This window comes from Bombina bombina, chromosome 1 (genome assembly GCF_027579735.1).
Source record: "Bombina bombina isolate aBomBom1 chromosome 1, aBomBom1.pri, whole genome shotgun sequence".
In the NCBI taxonomy this organism is placed as follows: Eukaryota; Metazoa; Chordata; class Amphibia; order Anura; family Bombinatoridae; genus Bombina; species Bombina bombina.
The window spans coordinates 467,400,039-467,416,101 of NC_069499.1; the positions used below are offsets into that span (position 1 = coordinate 467,400,039).

The window sequence follows — 16,063 nt, forward strand, 5'->3', positions numbered from 1 at the left end:
TACAAAGTTACCCAAGTTATGACGTGTCGGCTCCCATTGTTTTATTGACATTAAAACATTAAACTTATTTTGTCACTATTCAAACAACTAATGAAACTTTAAAAAATACTTCTACTTGTTATTCACAGACTAATCCTTTCTTTGAATGCATCATTTTATCTAGCATGTATTTAGTGTTTAATGACCCTTTAGCCGTCAAATGAGCCAAAACTTGTGGCAAAGCGGTTAAAGGGACATGAAACCCAAAATGTTTCTTTCATGATTCAGATAGAGAATACAATTTTAAACAACTTTCTAATTTACTTCTATTATCTAATCTGTTTCATTCTCTTGGTATCATTTGTCGAAGACGCAGCAATGCACTACTGGTTTCTAACAGAACACATGGATGAGCCAATCACTATCAATATATATATATATATGCAGCCACCAATCAACAGCTAGAACCTAGGTTCTCTGCTTCTCCTGAGCTTGCCTAGATAAACCTTTCAGCAAATTATAACAAGAGAAGGAAGCAAATTAAATATTAGAAGTAAATTGGAAAGTTGTTTAAAATTGTATTCTCTTTCTGAAGCATAAAATAAAAATTTGGGGTTTCATGTCCCTTTAATCAGTGTGTTGAATTATTTTTGCTCCAAAAAAAGAAAAGAAAAAACACATTTAAGAAGTTATATAAATTGCCTTTAAAACAAGAGTTTTTTTTCTTCTTCAAGGGAGAGGGTGAATCTACTTGTATCTATTCAGCTATACTAGGGTTTTTTTTTTCAGTAGTGGGGTATCCATCTCTTTTTGCTGTTAAGCATATACTGAAGGGGTTGTCACCTATATTTGCAGCCTATATATATATGGGATACTGTTTAATAAGAAGGCCAAGGGTTCTAACCATATATTGGGCTTTATTAACTTGGTAACATAATGGGAGATCTGGTCCCAAAATGGCTTGATCAGAGGGCAGGACCACCAGATATGTGAGTGTGTGCCCAACAAAATAGGAGTAAGCTATACTGATGGCTTCAAATTGCTTATGTTCTCTATTGGGGCAAAGCTATTCCTTGGTATTGACCTGTTAATGGGAATCACTTCATCCTAAACCCATGCATTATTTCTAAACATAGCCTATGATGCTCCACTTATATATCTATCTAAATCCATAAATTTTTAATTGTAGAACATTTAACCATGTATTGTGTCTAGCCTCTGGCACATACCAACAATTTAAATGAAGATCCATAATGGTTTTGCTTGTCTGGTTTGCCTTGTAATCTCGTATAAGAAACACATGTAAGATGAACCGTTTGTGGTCTTATTGTCAACTTTTTACTCAATCAGTCAACTTTTAAATGTAATGGTCTTCAGTCATGAAAGACTCTCGGGAAGCCCATTAGCGTTTATTCCCTAGTGCTCTTTTCCTTATTTAGTTTAGTCAGTGTTCATTTTCTTCTGATATCTTTTAACAAATGCATTTATAGAGTACAGCGAACCAAATGCAAACTATGTTTATGTAGATGTGTCATTTTACATTTTATTGAGCTTTTTGTCACATCATTATTGTTAATATTTATTTGCACTGTTTTAGAGAGATTGTGATGCACTTTTTTTTTACATTTTAATAATGTTACCATGTTTATTAAGGATTTTTTTCCCCTGTATGTAAGAATCAGTTCTTCAGTTGCTAACTAGGATATTCAGAAGTGGGCCAGTGTCGATACTTAAAGGGATGGTAAAATCACTATTAACCGATTATATGATTAATCTGGTACAATTAGATTAAAATTTTACACCAAATTTCGCTTAATACATTATATAGGCAATTACTTATAAATCTCTTATATATAATCTGTCTTTCCATCTAAACTGGAGGAGAGTCCACTGCTTCATTCATAACTTGTGGGAATTAAGAACCTGGCCACCAGGAGGAGGCAAAAACACCCCAGCCAAAGGCCTAAATACCTCCCCCACTAACCTCATCCCCCAGTCATTCTTTGCATTTCGTCACAGGAGATTGGCAGAGAAGTGTCAGAAGATTTGGAGGGTCTCTTATGGAGGGTAGTACTCTTAGCAATAGGACTCTTTTAAGGAACCCATGAATAAAAAGATGGAGGAAGATGTTCCAACTGATGGGGTTTGTTTTCCAACCGGCAGCGGCTGTCACTGCGATGGCTGGTGCGGCTAATTATTGGTGAGGTGCACTAGCAGCAATGGTCAAGGTAGAGACCCCCCTCGAGATTTTGGATCGAATCAAAGCCTTAAGGGTAGCACATTTGTTCATTTGTGATGCTTACATGCAGATTATTTGCCTGAATGCTAAGTCGTCAGGGTTTTCTGTTTTAGCTTACAGGGCTCTGTGGCTAAAATCGTCTACTCACATGTCTAAGTCTCGCTTGCTTTCCCTACCATTCAAGGGGAAGGTTTTGTTTGGCCCGGGCCTGGATTCTATCATATCTACAGTCATGGGTGGCAAGGGTGCCTTCTTACCTCAGGATAAGAAAGCCAAACCTAAGGGATCTACTTTTCGTCCCTTTCGTGCAGACAAGTCTCGGCGCCAGCAGCCTTCCGCAAAATCTGAGCAATCCAAGGGATCTTGGAAGCCAGCAAACACTTGGAATAAGTCCAAGCAGAACAAGAAGCCCGCCGAGTCAGTCGGCATGAAGGGGCGGCCCCCAACCTGTCCTTGGACCAGGTAGGGGGCAGACTGTCTCTTTTTGCGGGGGCCTGGAGGGGAGACGTTACAGACCCTTGGGTCCTGGAGTTCGTCACCCAGGGGTACAGGATAGGTTTCAAATCGTATTCACCCAGAAGCAGGTTCCTCCTGTCAATCATCTCTACAAACCATAAAAGAGAGACGCCTTCCTGGGATGTGTGAGGGATATCTCATCTCTCGGGGTAATCGTCCCAGTTCCTCCAGCAGAAAGAGGTCTGGGGTATTATTCAAACCTTTTCGTGGTCTCAAAGAAGGAGGGCACGTTTCAACCAAGTTTTTGTCAGTTCAAAATAGAGACGATCAGGTCAATTTTGCCCCTGGTTCAGGAGGGGTAATTCATGACGACTATAGGCCTGAAGGATGCTTACCTTCATGTTCCAATCCACAAGGATCACTTCAAATTTCTAAGGTTTGCCTTCCTGGACCAGCACTTTCAGTTTGTGGCCCTTCCGTTAGGTCTTGCGACGGCCCCAAGAGTCTTTACAAAGGCTCTGGGAGCTCTTCTCGCAGTAGCGAGATCCCAGAGGGATTGCAGTGGCTCCGTATCTGGACGATATCCTGGTCCAGGCTCTGTCCTACAGTCTGGCGGAGGATCATTCGATAGCTCTCCTCCTTCTACTTCGATCCCACAGGTGGAAGATAAACAAAGGAAATCGTTCATTGGTCCCCAGCAACAGGGTGGAGTTCCTGAGTACGATACTAGATTCTTCTGCGATGAAGATATTTCTGACAGACCAGAGACATTGCAAGCTTGCGTCCAACTGTCTAGCCCTGCAGACATCCTCCAGGACATCTGTGGGCATGTGTATGGAGGGAAATCGGGCTCATGGTATCCAGCATAGATGTCATTCCATGTACTAGGTTTCATCTCAGACCTCTGCAGCTGTGCATGTTGAGACAATGGAACGGCTATCATTCAGATTTGTCCCAACAGATATCTCTTGACAGGCCGTGAGGGAGTCCCTGTCTTAGTGGACCCGACCGGGCCAGTTGTCCCAAGGGACTTCCTTCCTGAGACCATCCTGGGAGATTGTAACCGTGGATGCGATTTAACAGGATGGGGAGCCATTTGGGGTGCCAGAAAGGCACAGGGCAGATGGAATCGAGTCTACCTATAAATATTATGGAACTTCGAGCGATATTCAACGCTCTCAAGGCTTGGCCCCTTCTGGGGTCGTCCCAATTCATCAGATTCCAATTGGACAACATCACCTCGGTTGCTTATATAAACCACCAGGGGGGGACGAGAAGCTCCCTAGCAATGAGGGAAGTATCTCAGATTTTGGAATGGGCAGAGACTCACAATTGTTCGCTCTCAGTGATCCACATTCCGGGTGTGGACAACTGGGAAGCGGATTTTCTGAGCAGACATATGTTTCATCCAGGGGAATGGTCTCTCCACCCCGAGATGTTTGTGGAGATCTGCAGCAGATGGGGGACGCCAGAAATAGATCTCATGGCATCCAGACTCAATTGCAAGCTACCCAGATATGGGTCGCGATCCAGGGATCCCCAGGCGGAACTGATAGACGCCTTGGCGGTACCCTGGGACTTCAACCTAATCTACATATTTACACCGTTGCTTCTTCTACTTTGAGTAGTGGCCCGCATCATGCAGGAGCAATCTTCGGCTATTCTGATTGGTCTGTCTTGGCCACTGAGGAAGTGGTTTACGGATCTAGTGGCAATGTCATCATATCTGCCGTGGAAGTTACCTTGTTGCAAGGATCTGCTAGTTCAAGGTCCTTTTCTTTATTTCTTTTTTTATTTATATCATTTTTATTATGAAATTTTGAGTATAAAGAAAACCAAAAGTATATACAAAATACCAGTAGTAGATTATGCAGATACAGTAAACAATAGTCCATACGGATGAGAACTTAACAGCTTACTAAATTTTTAGACTGCATATATCAACAAATATACATTATAAAGCATAGTAGATTACATATATTCCAATCCAAGATAAAAAAAAACACATTTGAGGTTTTAATTCACTTCAGATTTAAGCAATATCGATGAGCGTAAAATATTCAACATTATAATACCATATTAAAGCATAAGGTAAACGTCTATTAAGGGTATGCAAAGTTAACCTTAAACGTATTTTCTATGCCCTTACTAAAATATATCAGAACATTGATTATAATTTCCTTCCAGAGCCTAATTCGAACAAAATATAGCCCTAGAAAGAAAAAGCCCTGTACACTCAAATGAATAAATTAATTTAGGGCTTTATTTAATTGTATTTACTTGATAACTTATGAACATAGATTGTCTGTTAAGGCTAATTACATAAAGTTCCCAGATTTTCAATAGTGTAATATCGATAAAAAACCCCATAAATTAAACCTGATAATGTATTGAATTATTTTTCACCGTTTTTTTCTATGTCCTTATTGAAAGTATCATGAATATTAGTCCCATCGTAGTCCTACTTTAAGCTAAATTTAATATCCAAAGGGGATTTCCCCATATATCCCACCCATATATCCCAACTAATTTAGGGCCCTATTCAGAAATATTCAGCTAAAGACTTAGGGCTAGATTTATCAAAGCTGAGGCGTACAGGGGCACATATACGCTCCCCTGTACGCCTCAGCTCTCCTGTGGCGGGGCGAAATTACCCGCAGGTAATCAACATTGCACACGAGTGCAATTTTGCGCTTGCGTGCAATCCCGCTCCCTGCCCGCGCACAGCCAATCACGCACGGGCAGGAGCTGTCAATCTCCTCGGTCGGACTCGACCGAGGAGATTGAATTTCACCACAATAAAGGTGGCAAAGAGCTTAGGGAAGCAGCGGTCTGGTGACCGCTGCTTGATAAATTACGGCGAGCTAGTTCTTGTGAGAACTTGCAGCCATAGGGGCTTGATAAATCGAGCCCTTAGAGTGTAAACAGGCTACATTACAAATGGCGCCAGAGTTCTGTTTTTTACATGGGGTTCTAAAGTATCAATAAAATCTCCCCTTTTTTTAAAACTCCTTAATTCTTACATCCTTTTCATACAGTACGTCAAATATTTCTATATTCAATTGATCTAACATGGCCATATGAAAATCCTTCATGCTAGGGCCTCTTTTTAATAGCCATCTTTTCATTATACATTTTCTTCCCAACAGAATTATCATAGTCATCAATTTGATATTTTCCTGTTTAAATTGTTTATTAAATGCAAGTAATATATTCAAAAAGCTTAGATTGATCTTATTTTTTTAAATCCTTGAAGCCCAAAAACTAACCTTTGCCCAGAATTTTTAATTTTCAGGCATTCGCAAAGGAGGTATTTTAAGTTAGGATCAAATAAATTACATTTAATGCATCTCCTTTCACAATTAAACCACCTTGAAGCAATTTTAGGTGTTATATAAAATCTATGTAATAATTTAATTTGGGACTCCCTGAAATATGAATCACATGTAGTAGTCATAATGGTTTTCAAACTTTTTTCAACCTCTGTCACTTCCAAAGATATAGAAGCCTCCTGTTGCCAGCCCTCAATAATCTTTCCCCTTGTTCTGATTGAACTTGAATCCAATAAAGCCTTATATAAACTTGAATAAGAACATGTTCTTTTTTGAAAGCCATCTATTATATTCTGTAAAGGATGTAGGTCCCAAATAGAGGAAGTAAATTTTTTTTTTGAAAAGATTAATGACAGTTTAATCCTATGCAAAATGAAGACACTTTTGGGACAATGTACCAAGATATCAAGAATTAGTACTGAACTGGCACTGAGACAGATTTTGAATGTGTTTCTCAGCTCAGAGACAAAGAAAGATAATATTTCTCAACAGATATAAATCTCTTGGACTTTATAGTTTGTTTTTTAAAACTGTTTTCAAAATTCAGACCCTCTATGGACTTGTTTGTGTCTTCACTGTAACAATAATAGTAAACATGAGTTTATTTTTTTTTTTTATCTGTACCACTTTTTTTTTTTTTTTTTTTTTATTGAGGTAAAGGCAAAGCACAAATACAACATATATATATATATATATATATATATATATACGTATAAAATAGTTACATGACAGTGTTAGAGCATAAAATCCTTCATTTCAAACAGGTAGATGTGTAATATAAGCTCACTAATACTAGTAATACAGAGTTAAAGCTAAGGGTAGTGCGTGAAATAATCAACTTAATATTGATGTGCCATATGTGTTGTAAACCCTCCATGACAACCAGGAGGCCACTTTTGGACCTCAAATGACAACATATCCAAAAAGGAGAGTATTATGATAAATAGGTAACCACTCATGGGTTACTTTGGTTGAACCTCAGTTTTTATATTAACCATATGGAAGTTGTGTATATATAGTTAACTTTGAATATTATTATAGTGAACATTGAAACTTAATACTATAGGAATGAAAGTATAATGACTGCCTCCAACTGTTGGCTGGGGGGAGAATAAAATTGGTATATGCATATAGGGCAGGTAAATAGTATCATAGGGCACACTTCATCTTTGATACACGATGGTGGAGCCGCAATACCATACTCCCACGTCACTACATAAGTCGCCATAACATAAGTCACCATAAGGCATGCATGAACTGACTCCTATTTATATAAAAAAAAAAACTGATACAGGTCAATGAATATAATATGCAGATTAAGGGTGATATACAGTGCTAGCCCTCAGTTATCAGCAGCTTAACGTTATGTGGTAAAATCAGAGGGGACATCTTACATAATGCACATTATACTGGCTTAGACATCAGGCTTTGGAGCCGTCATCATTTAATTGATTGATGCTTAGTATGTTTGGGAGTCTATGCGTGTTAGAATATCCATGTTTATGGGGCTTCAGGCTTGGCAACCATCCTGCAAGATAGAACTCCTCACTGGACCAAACATAGGGAGGCTCACAATGTAAAAGTCCCAGAGAGAAGGGGCATTATGGCAAACCAATAGGTTATTAGATTATTTGTTACAAATGAACAATCATTAGACCCGGTGGAGATCTTCCCATAGTTACACCCACTTACGGACCGTCTAGTATATAACAGGATGATGAGTTCCCACCATTATGACAAAGTCCCCGGGTAGAACCATGGACATCTGCGGCACACTAGGAAAAGTCCCGGTCAGTATCTTAGCTCCGGGCATGGGCGCATGAGGTCTCCTCTCACTAACCTATACCAGACTGGGGAACACAGGGGGTAAAGTAAGGCGCATTCACAGCCCGGTATGCGTGAGAGTTGGTAAGAAAGGTAGGAACTTGTGAGACGTTGTGTGGAGCTGCGTGTACAACTTGCGGCAGCTGACTGGCCTCCATGTTCTTAAACTGCTTAGGGCCTCGATCTGGAATACACAACCATTTCTGATGGAGCGTGACTCCCTTTACACCTTGAGGGAGTACTACTGCTGCTGCTCCTGTACCGGGACACAATATATTCCTTGCTTCGAGATCCCCATCTGTAACATCAGGCAGCTCGATACCGCATGTCGCACTGCAACCAGCGTGAGTATAGCTGGCTGGTAAGTAGCGCCCCCTCTCCTCCTGTGCTGACAGCCGCTGTGCACTCAGCGAGAGCAAGAAGCTCTTGGATATGGGCTCAACTGAGAGTTCTCTTCTCTCAGAGTATCCGCTCTGACCTACACTGTCTGGGGCGGCTCTCCGTTCACTTCCAAGCTCGGAGTTAAGATGGACAACAGCTGTCCCTTCTTGTGAGATATGTTCTTCCCAAGTAATGTCCTCCTCTGCAGAAGTGGCGGTTTTTAGCCTTTTTGGGGAGCTTGTTGCAGTCTTAGGGGTGCAAATACTGCCATATACTAGTGCCAGGTGGGCTGAGATGCTCAGAAGTTGGTCGTCTAGTAGTTTGGCAAGAACGGCAATTGATGCTTCTCTGCGGTCCATTATAATTCGGAGTGCTTAAAGCTTTCTCTTATTGACTCAGCGTAGGCTGATCTGTAGGATAGTTTGCCACGAAGGGCACTGGCCACCCGGTAATGGCGTGGCGATTGCGAGGACAGAGGAGGCTTCAGATGCAGGGGAAGGCCTCCAAATAAAAAGTCCGGCACTGAGGGCTGGGGAGCCACACTTTCGTCCATAAACCCCTGTTGTTTGTGTCAGAGTGCCTTCAGTCCAGCTGCTCTACCAGTTTGGATGGCCTGCCGCCAATCTTTTCAGGGTAAATTTAATAGAAAGTGGTGAGTAGCTCAGGAGCTGAAGCTCAGCGCGACCACAAAGATGGCCGCCGCCCGGAAGTCCCCAGAGGAAGTAAATTTACTTATGTTTTTTGTGTAATGTAATATTTGGATATAAGCGTAAAGATGCGAGTCAGGTAAACTGAATCTATACTGGAGTTCTTCAAATGTACGTATTGATTTATTCAGTGGGTCTAATAGATTTCCTAGCTTATGTAACCCAAGTCTCCCCCATTCCTTAAATATGACAGAGTCCATACCTGGACTATAATTTGGATTCCCTTTTATAGGTAAAAAAAAATGAAACCCTAAATTGGGAAATGAAGGATCTTACTAAGATTATACCATGCTTTCAGAACATCTTTATACATAATATTATTTTTAATTGAGGAGTCAATATCTATCATATCTGTATGAAGCACATAGGCCCTACTAATTCCCCTTGAGGCTATATTTTCTAATGAATTGTCATAAAAATATTCTGTTCCCACCAACCAGTCAATGGCTATTCTTGTCAATGATGAGAGGTTATATAAGTAAACATCTGGAACCCCCATACCCCCCTGCATCATAGGTTGCTTTAATTTATCCAGGCTTATGCAAGATTTTTTCCCCCTTCCAGATAAACCTATTAAAGATCTTGTTCAATCTTTAGATGTCTTTCCTAAGAATTAAAATTGGTAACATATTTAAGGGATATAACAATTTAGGTAAAATCATCATTTTAATTATATGTACTTTTCCCATCAATGAAATGGGCAAAGAATTCCATCTTTTAAGGGAGTGCTCTATAAATACAAATATTTTCTCAAAGTTAAAGTTGTACCATTTTTCCAGGTTGGGGGATATGTTAATTCCTAAGTAGGTTATATAATTTGGAGGCCCAATAAATGGGAATTCTCTAATGTCACAATCTTCTTTTTTATTTAACCATAATACTTCAGATTTTTTGCCATTAATCTTAAATCCTGAAAATTGGCCAAATTTAGAGATGGCATCGTATATCTTTTTTAAATATTTCTCTGGGTTTTTAATAAATAATAACATATCGTCAGCATATAACGAGAGGTGGTAACTATTTTCATCTATTACTATGCCTGTATATATATTTCTTAATTTAATTGCCAGGGGTTCCAGTGCCAAATTAAATAAAAGGGGAGATAAGGGACATCCTTGGCGGGTTCCTCTGCCCAAATTAAATCTAGGTGATAACTCACCGTTAACAATAACAGATGCATTTGTTTTAGAGTAGACATTTTTAACAAAGTTACTAAAAAGACCTTTTATATTATATTTACCTAAACATGTTATTAAATATGGCCATTCAACTCTATCAAAGGCCTTTTCAGCATCAAAGGCTAGCAACAAAGTATTTGTTTCTTTTTGAGGTGCCAAAAGTGATTTATATGCAGAACTTTGCGGATATTTTTACTAGAGGACCTGGCCTGTATAAACCCTGATTGATCTTTATGAATTAACTCGGGGAGTAAAACTTTCAGCCTATTAGCAAATACTTTAGTTAAAATCTTAGTCTTGATTGAGCAAAGATATCGGACGATACGAAGTGACACATTGATGGTCTTTCCCACTTTTGGGGATCACAATGATGTTAGCCGCCGAGAAGGCTAACGAGGTTTTAATTTTATCACTGAGATAATAGTTAAATAAGTTTGTCATTTGAGCTACTAAAGGTTCTTTCATGATTTTATACCATTCTAGTGGTAGACCGTCCGGCCCAGGCGCTTTACCTATTGACAAATTTGCTATTACTTTGTTAACTTCTTCTACTGTATTAATAGAATTTAAGATTTCTTGCTGGTCTTGTGAGATCTTTGGTATATTAATACCGTCTAGGAAAAGCTTACTATTTACTTCATCTTTTTTACTTTCAGAAGTTTATAAGTTATTATAATATTTCCTAAATTCCTCAACTATCTCTGTATTAGAGATTTATTTTTCTTTAGATTTTAAAGACAGAATTTGTCTTACTGAGTTTTTTACTTTAACTAAAGAAGCCAATAGCTTACCAGATCTGTTACCGAATCTATATAGCTTCCCTTTTTCTTTCCTAATCTCTCTTATGGCTTGCAAAAGAGCTATATCTGCCTTGCATATTTTTTTTAAGTGATTAAGAATAGCTTTCCTTTTTATAGTAGAGTTAATCCCTCCTACATTCCATGATGTTATCTTTAACATTTTGATTATATATGAATGTAATAAAGGAACAGGGCGGATGTAGGGGGAGGGGAAAAAAATAAAAAAATTTTTTGTAAAGTATAAATAATGTGATTAAAATAACAAACCTATGTCAACTCTACATTATAAAGTGTATTAATTTTATCAAGTTTATTAAATTGATTAAATCTGTTAGTTTATTCATTTATGAAGGGGGAGATATCTAAATATCCCCAGTGAAATTTATAAACACAAACGTGAAATACTAATGTGAAATATCTAGTGTAACAAACTTACTACTTAAACTTCTGATTGCCCCCCCTTACCACCCCCCTTCTTTGTTATCCTAATTTTTATTGGAATCCATTAAATTAGTTACTTCCTCTCTATTGTTCAGAATCTTTGTCTCATCATCAAATAAATCTTGATTTTTGCTGGAAAAATCAAAAAAGCTTTAAATCCCTTATTATTAAGCTAATTGCATAAAGGTATCATTTCTCTTCTAGCTCTAGCAGTTTCTCCTGCCTAATCCTGATAAATGGAAATTCTCCTATCCTGAAATGTGACTGTGTTCATTTGCTTATACGAATTAAATAATAACATTTTGATGTTAAAACTAACAAATTCCACTAATACTGGTCTGGGAAAATCTCGAGAATAATAATTTTTCTTCAATAGGTTAATTCTTTGGACTTTTTCTACGATGAATGGCCCTTTTTTGTTGGGAATTCCCAATAGTAGTGGAAGTTCCACTTCTACAAATTATTTTAACTCGTGTGTCTTTACTGACTCAGAGATTCCTAAAATCCTTAAGTTTTTCTGTCTTGAACGGTTTTCTAAATTTTTTAGTCTCATCATTAGTGATTTATTCTGCTTCTCTAAATCCATAATTCTTTCATTCAAATTTGTGTAACCGTCTTCTATATCAGAAATTCTCTGTTCTGATTCACCAAGTCTAGATTGAAAGTTCTTAATCTCTAAAGATAAAGTCTGTATATCTCTTTGAACCTCTTTTTGGACCCCATCTATTTTTGGAATTAAAATTTCTGTTATTTGAGTTATTAAGGACATTCCCTCCCTGTCAGACAAGTTTTCCACTGATACCATTGGTTTTTCTGTGAACCTATCTAAAGATAGTCTTATTTGTTTATCACCTTGTTTTTAGGTGGCATATTGCTTTTTTTAAAGAATTTTTCCATAAACCAACACCTAACAGACCTTGGGTACCAAATATATATAAAATTAGTATATTAATAAAATCTAGAAAAATCTTAAATACAAATCTATCTTAATAAGTGACCTCTGTCAAGACAGAGCCACTCTTCTTAATCTTCTTAGTGTAATGCTTATAGAGGATAACACATATGTAATACAGTTTTAACCTAGGCTTAAAACTAACAAACCTTGTGTACCAAATATATATAAATTTAGTACAATATTACTAAAATCTAGAGAGAAGAAGAAGAAAAAAAAAAGGTCCTTTTCTACATCAAAATCTTGATTCTCTGAGGCTGACTGTGTGGAAATTGAACGCCAAGTCTTAGCCAAAAGAGGTTTTTCAGAGAGTGATCGACACTCTCGTCCAGGCCTGGAAGCCGGTCACTAGACGCATCTACCATAAGGTCTGGAGGACCTACTTGTCCTGGTGTGAGGAACGTGTATAAGGCATAAGGTCAAAATTCTCTCATGGAAGGTCCTGTTGTTATTGGCTAATGCATTGGCACGCAGAGTCTCTGAGTTGGCGGCCTTACAATTTGAGCCCCCTTACTTGTTTTTCCATGCTGGCAAAGCCGTTCTGCGAACCGGTTTGGGTTTTCTTCCCAAGGTAGTGTCGAGTCGTAACATTAACCAGCAAATAGTTGTTCCTTCCTTGTGTCCTAACCCATCCTCTTCGAAGAAGAGGTTACTTCATAATCTGGATGTGGTTCGGGCCTTGAAGTTTTATCTTCAAGCCACAAAGGAGTTCAGACAGACATTGTCCTTATTCGTTGTGTATTCTGGAAGGCGCAGAGGGCCTCTGCCACTTCTCTATCTTTTTGGTTGAGGAGTATGATCTGTCTGGCTTATGAGACAGCAGGACACAAGCCTCCTCAGAGGATTACGACTCACTCGACTAGAGCTGTGGCCTCTTCTTGGGCCTTTAAGAATGAGGCTTGTATTGAGCAGATTTGTAAGGCGGCAACCTGGTCATCCTTACATACCTTTGCAAAATTTTACAAATTTGAAGTTTTTGCTGTTGCGGGACCAGCTTTTTGCAGAAAGGTTCTGCAAGCTATAGTGCCCTCAGTATAGGGTCAGCCTCTTTTACCCTACCGTTTTCTTCATTCATTGTCCTCTAGAGCTTGGGTATTTGTTCCCACAATTGATGAATGAAGCAGTGGACTCTCCTCCCCTTTAGATGGAAAACATAAATTATGCTTACCTGAAAATTTCATTTCCATCGTGGGGAGGAGAGTCCACTGCACCCGCCCGTTCTCCAGTGGGCGGCCCTATATTTATTTTTTGTTCTTCGGGCACCATTTATACCCTGATATTTCTCCTACTGTTCCTTGTTCCCTTGGCAGAATGACTTGGGGATGAGGGGAGTGGGGGAGATATTTAGGGCTTTGGCTGGGGTGTCTTTGCCTCCTCCTGGTGGCCAGGTTCTTAATTCCCACAAGTGATGAATGAAGCAGTGGACTCTCCTCCCCACAATAGAAATGAAATTATCAGGTAAGCATAATTTATGTTTTTCCGTTACATCGCCAGCCCCCTGTGACGTCATATCCATTGTTTCTTTCTGTCGATCAATAAGCAAGCCTGTCGCCAGACAGGCTTACTTCTATGCAATCTGAGTAATACGACCATCCAATCAGAAGCTTTTTAACCTGGTGACGATTTTGCGCGTGCATGTTTTCTGGGACGCATGCGTACATTGGCAGTTTCGCTACAGCACGCTAAAGTAAACAGTGAATCGTGTAGTATTCTAAAACGATTCATTGTTTACTTGGAACAGTGCCAATAAGTACATTGCTGCATTCTATCTCATGATGTTTTTTTAATAGCCAAATGTTTGACAAAATTCTTTGCAATAAAAAATGGAATTATATATTTTACATGCATTTACATAACTTACTATCTGCAAGTAATTGATATATTATTATTTTGTCACATAAATAAATATGACTATATAATATTTAAAATATATATTATTTGGGGATAATATGATACTCGATCAAAAGAAAATTTCCATTAAAGGGACAGTCTAGTCCAATAAAAACTTTCATGATTCAGATAGGGCATGTAATTTTAAACAATTTTCCAATTTTTTTTTATCACCAATTTTTCTTTGTTCTCTTGGTATTCTTAGTTGAAAGCTTAACTTAGGAGGTTCATATGCTAATTTCTTAGACCTTGAAGGCCGCCTCTTAAGAATGCATTTTAACAGGTTTTTCACCACTAGAGGGTGTTAGTTCACGTTTTTCATATAGATAACACTGTGCTCGTGCACGTGAAGTTACCTGGGAGCCATCACTGATTGGCTAAACTGCAAGTCTGTCAAAAGAACAAATAAAGGGGCAGTCTGCAGAGGCTTAGATACCAGATAATCACAGAGGTAAAACATATATAAATATAACTGTGTTGGTTATGCAAAACTAGGGAATGGGTAAACAAGGGATTATCTATCTTTTAAAACAATAACAATTCTGGTGTAGACTGTCCCTTTAACACTGAACCAAGTAAACATTGAATCTCCTGACTCAATGTTTACTTGGTATACGTCATGCTCACCAATGCACATGCGTTAAAAATAATACTGTCGGGAGCGAGCAAATTCTCTGAAGTGCAGAGAGGGCGGAGTGAGACAGAGCGATGTGGCTCTACAAGGGTTTGCGAATGTGTAAAAAATATTATAAAAATACATTTAAAAAAGGGAAATGTTAATGCGGTTAAATAAATATTATATTAAAGAATGGAAATCTGTCATTTGACAATAACGGAGTTTACCATCACTTTGAGAATGATAAATCACTACACTATCCTTTTTATATACCACACCAATGAGTTTGTTTCAGACACCTTAATTCAAAGCCACAGTTCCACACTTACATCATTCATACAGAAGTATGAATTGCATACCTTGTATAACATTTTTGGTAGGAAAATATGATTTTAAAAGGACATTGAAGTGATTAAAGGGACAGTCTACAATATAATTGTTATTGTTTTAAAAGATAGATAATCCCTGTATTACCCATTACCCAGTTTTGCATAACCAACACAGTTATATTAATATACTTTTTACCTTTGTGATTACCTTGTATCTAGGAACCTTCTTCCATCCCCCTGATCACATGACTGTGACTGTTTATTTTCTATTGTCTTAAATTTAGCATTGTTTTGTGCACAGTGTTATCTATATGGCCCAGGTGTACTTTCTGTCTCTTTGTGTTGAAAAGGAATTTAAAAAGCCTGTGATAAGAGGCAGCCCTCAAAGACTTGGAAATTAGCATATGAGCCTACCTATGTTTAGTTTAAACTAAGAATACCAAGAGAAATAAAGTCGATTTGATGATAAAAGTAAATTGGAAAGTTGATTAAAATTAAAAGTCCTATCTGAATAATGAAAGTTTAATTTATACTAGACTGTCCCTTTAACCAAGTTGAATGCATGACTTTGTGACTACGTATATATAACACAGAACTAGCTGTATTTTTCATGTTTTTGGTGTTATTATAAACATACCTGTTCCTGCACAAGTACAATACAGCTTCATTCTTTCTCGTGACAATGAGCAGCTGGGAGCAGGCTCCCATTCACTTGCATGGTTGGGGCTATATTATTTGTGTTTGTCTGTATTGTTCCTAGGTTTGTTAACAGCATTTAATATTTTTCTTTAATAAATAAATAGAGCCAGCAGAAGACTGGAAGTGATGCAATAAAGGTAGTCTATGCCATCAATGACTCTTCAGATTTTTTTTTTTTCTAATGGAAATTTTCCTTTATGCTTTTAATAAACCTATTGTCTGTCTAGGGCTGCAAAACGC

The 16,063-nt window shown here is 38.2% G+C and overlaps 1 protein-coding gene across 1 annotated transcript in view; it reads left to right on the plus strand.

Moving 5' to 3' along the window:
- Positions 1–16,063, plus strand: part of MTX2 (metaxin 2) — a 252,854-nt gene that overhangs the window by 118,878 nt on the left and 117,913 nt on the right. The gene's annotated exons all lie outside the window — the stretch shown is intronic.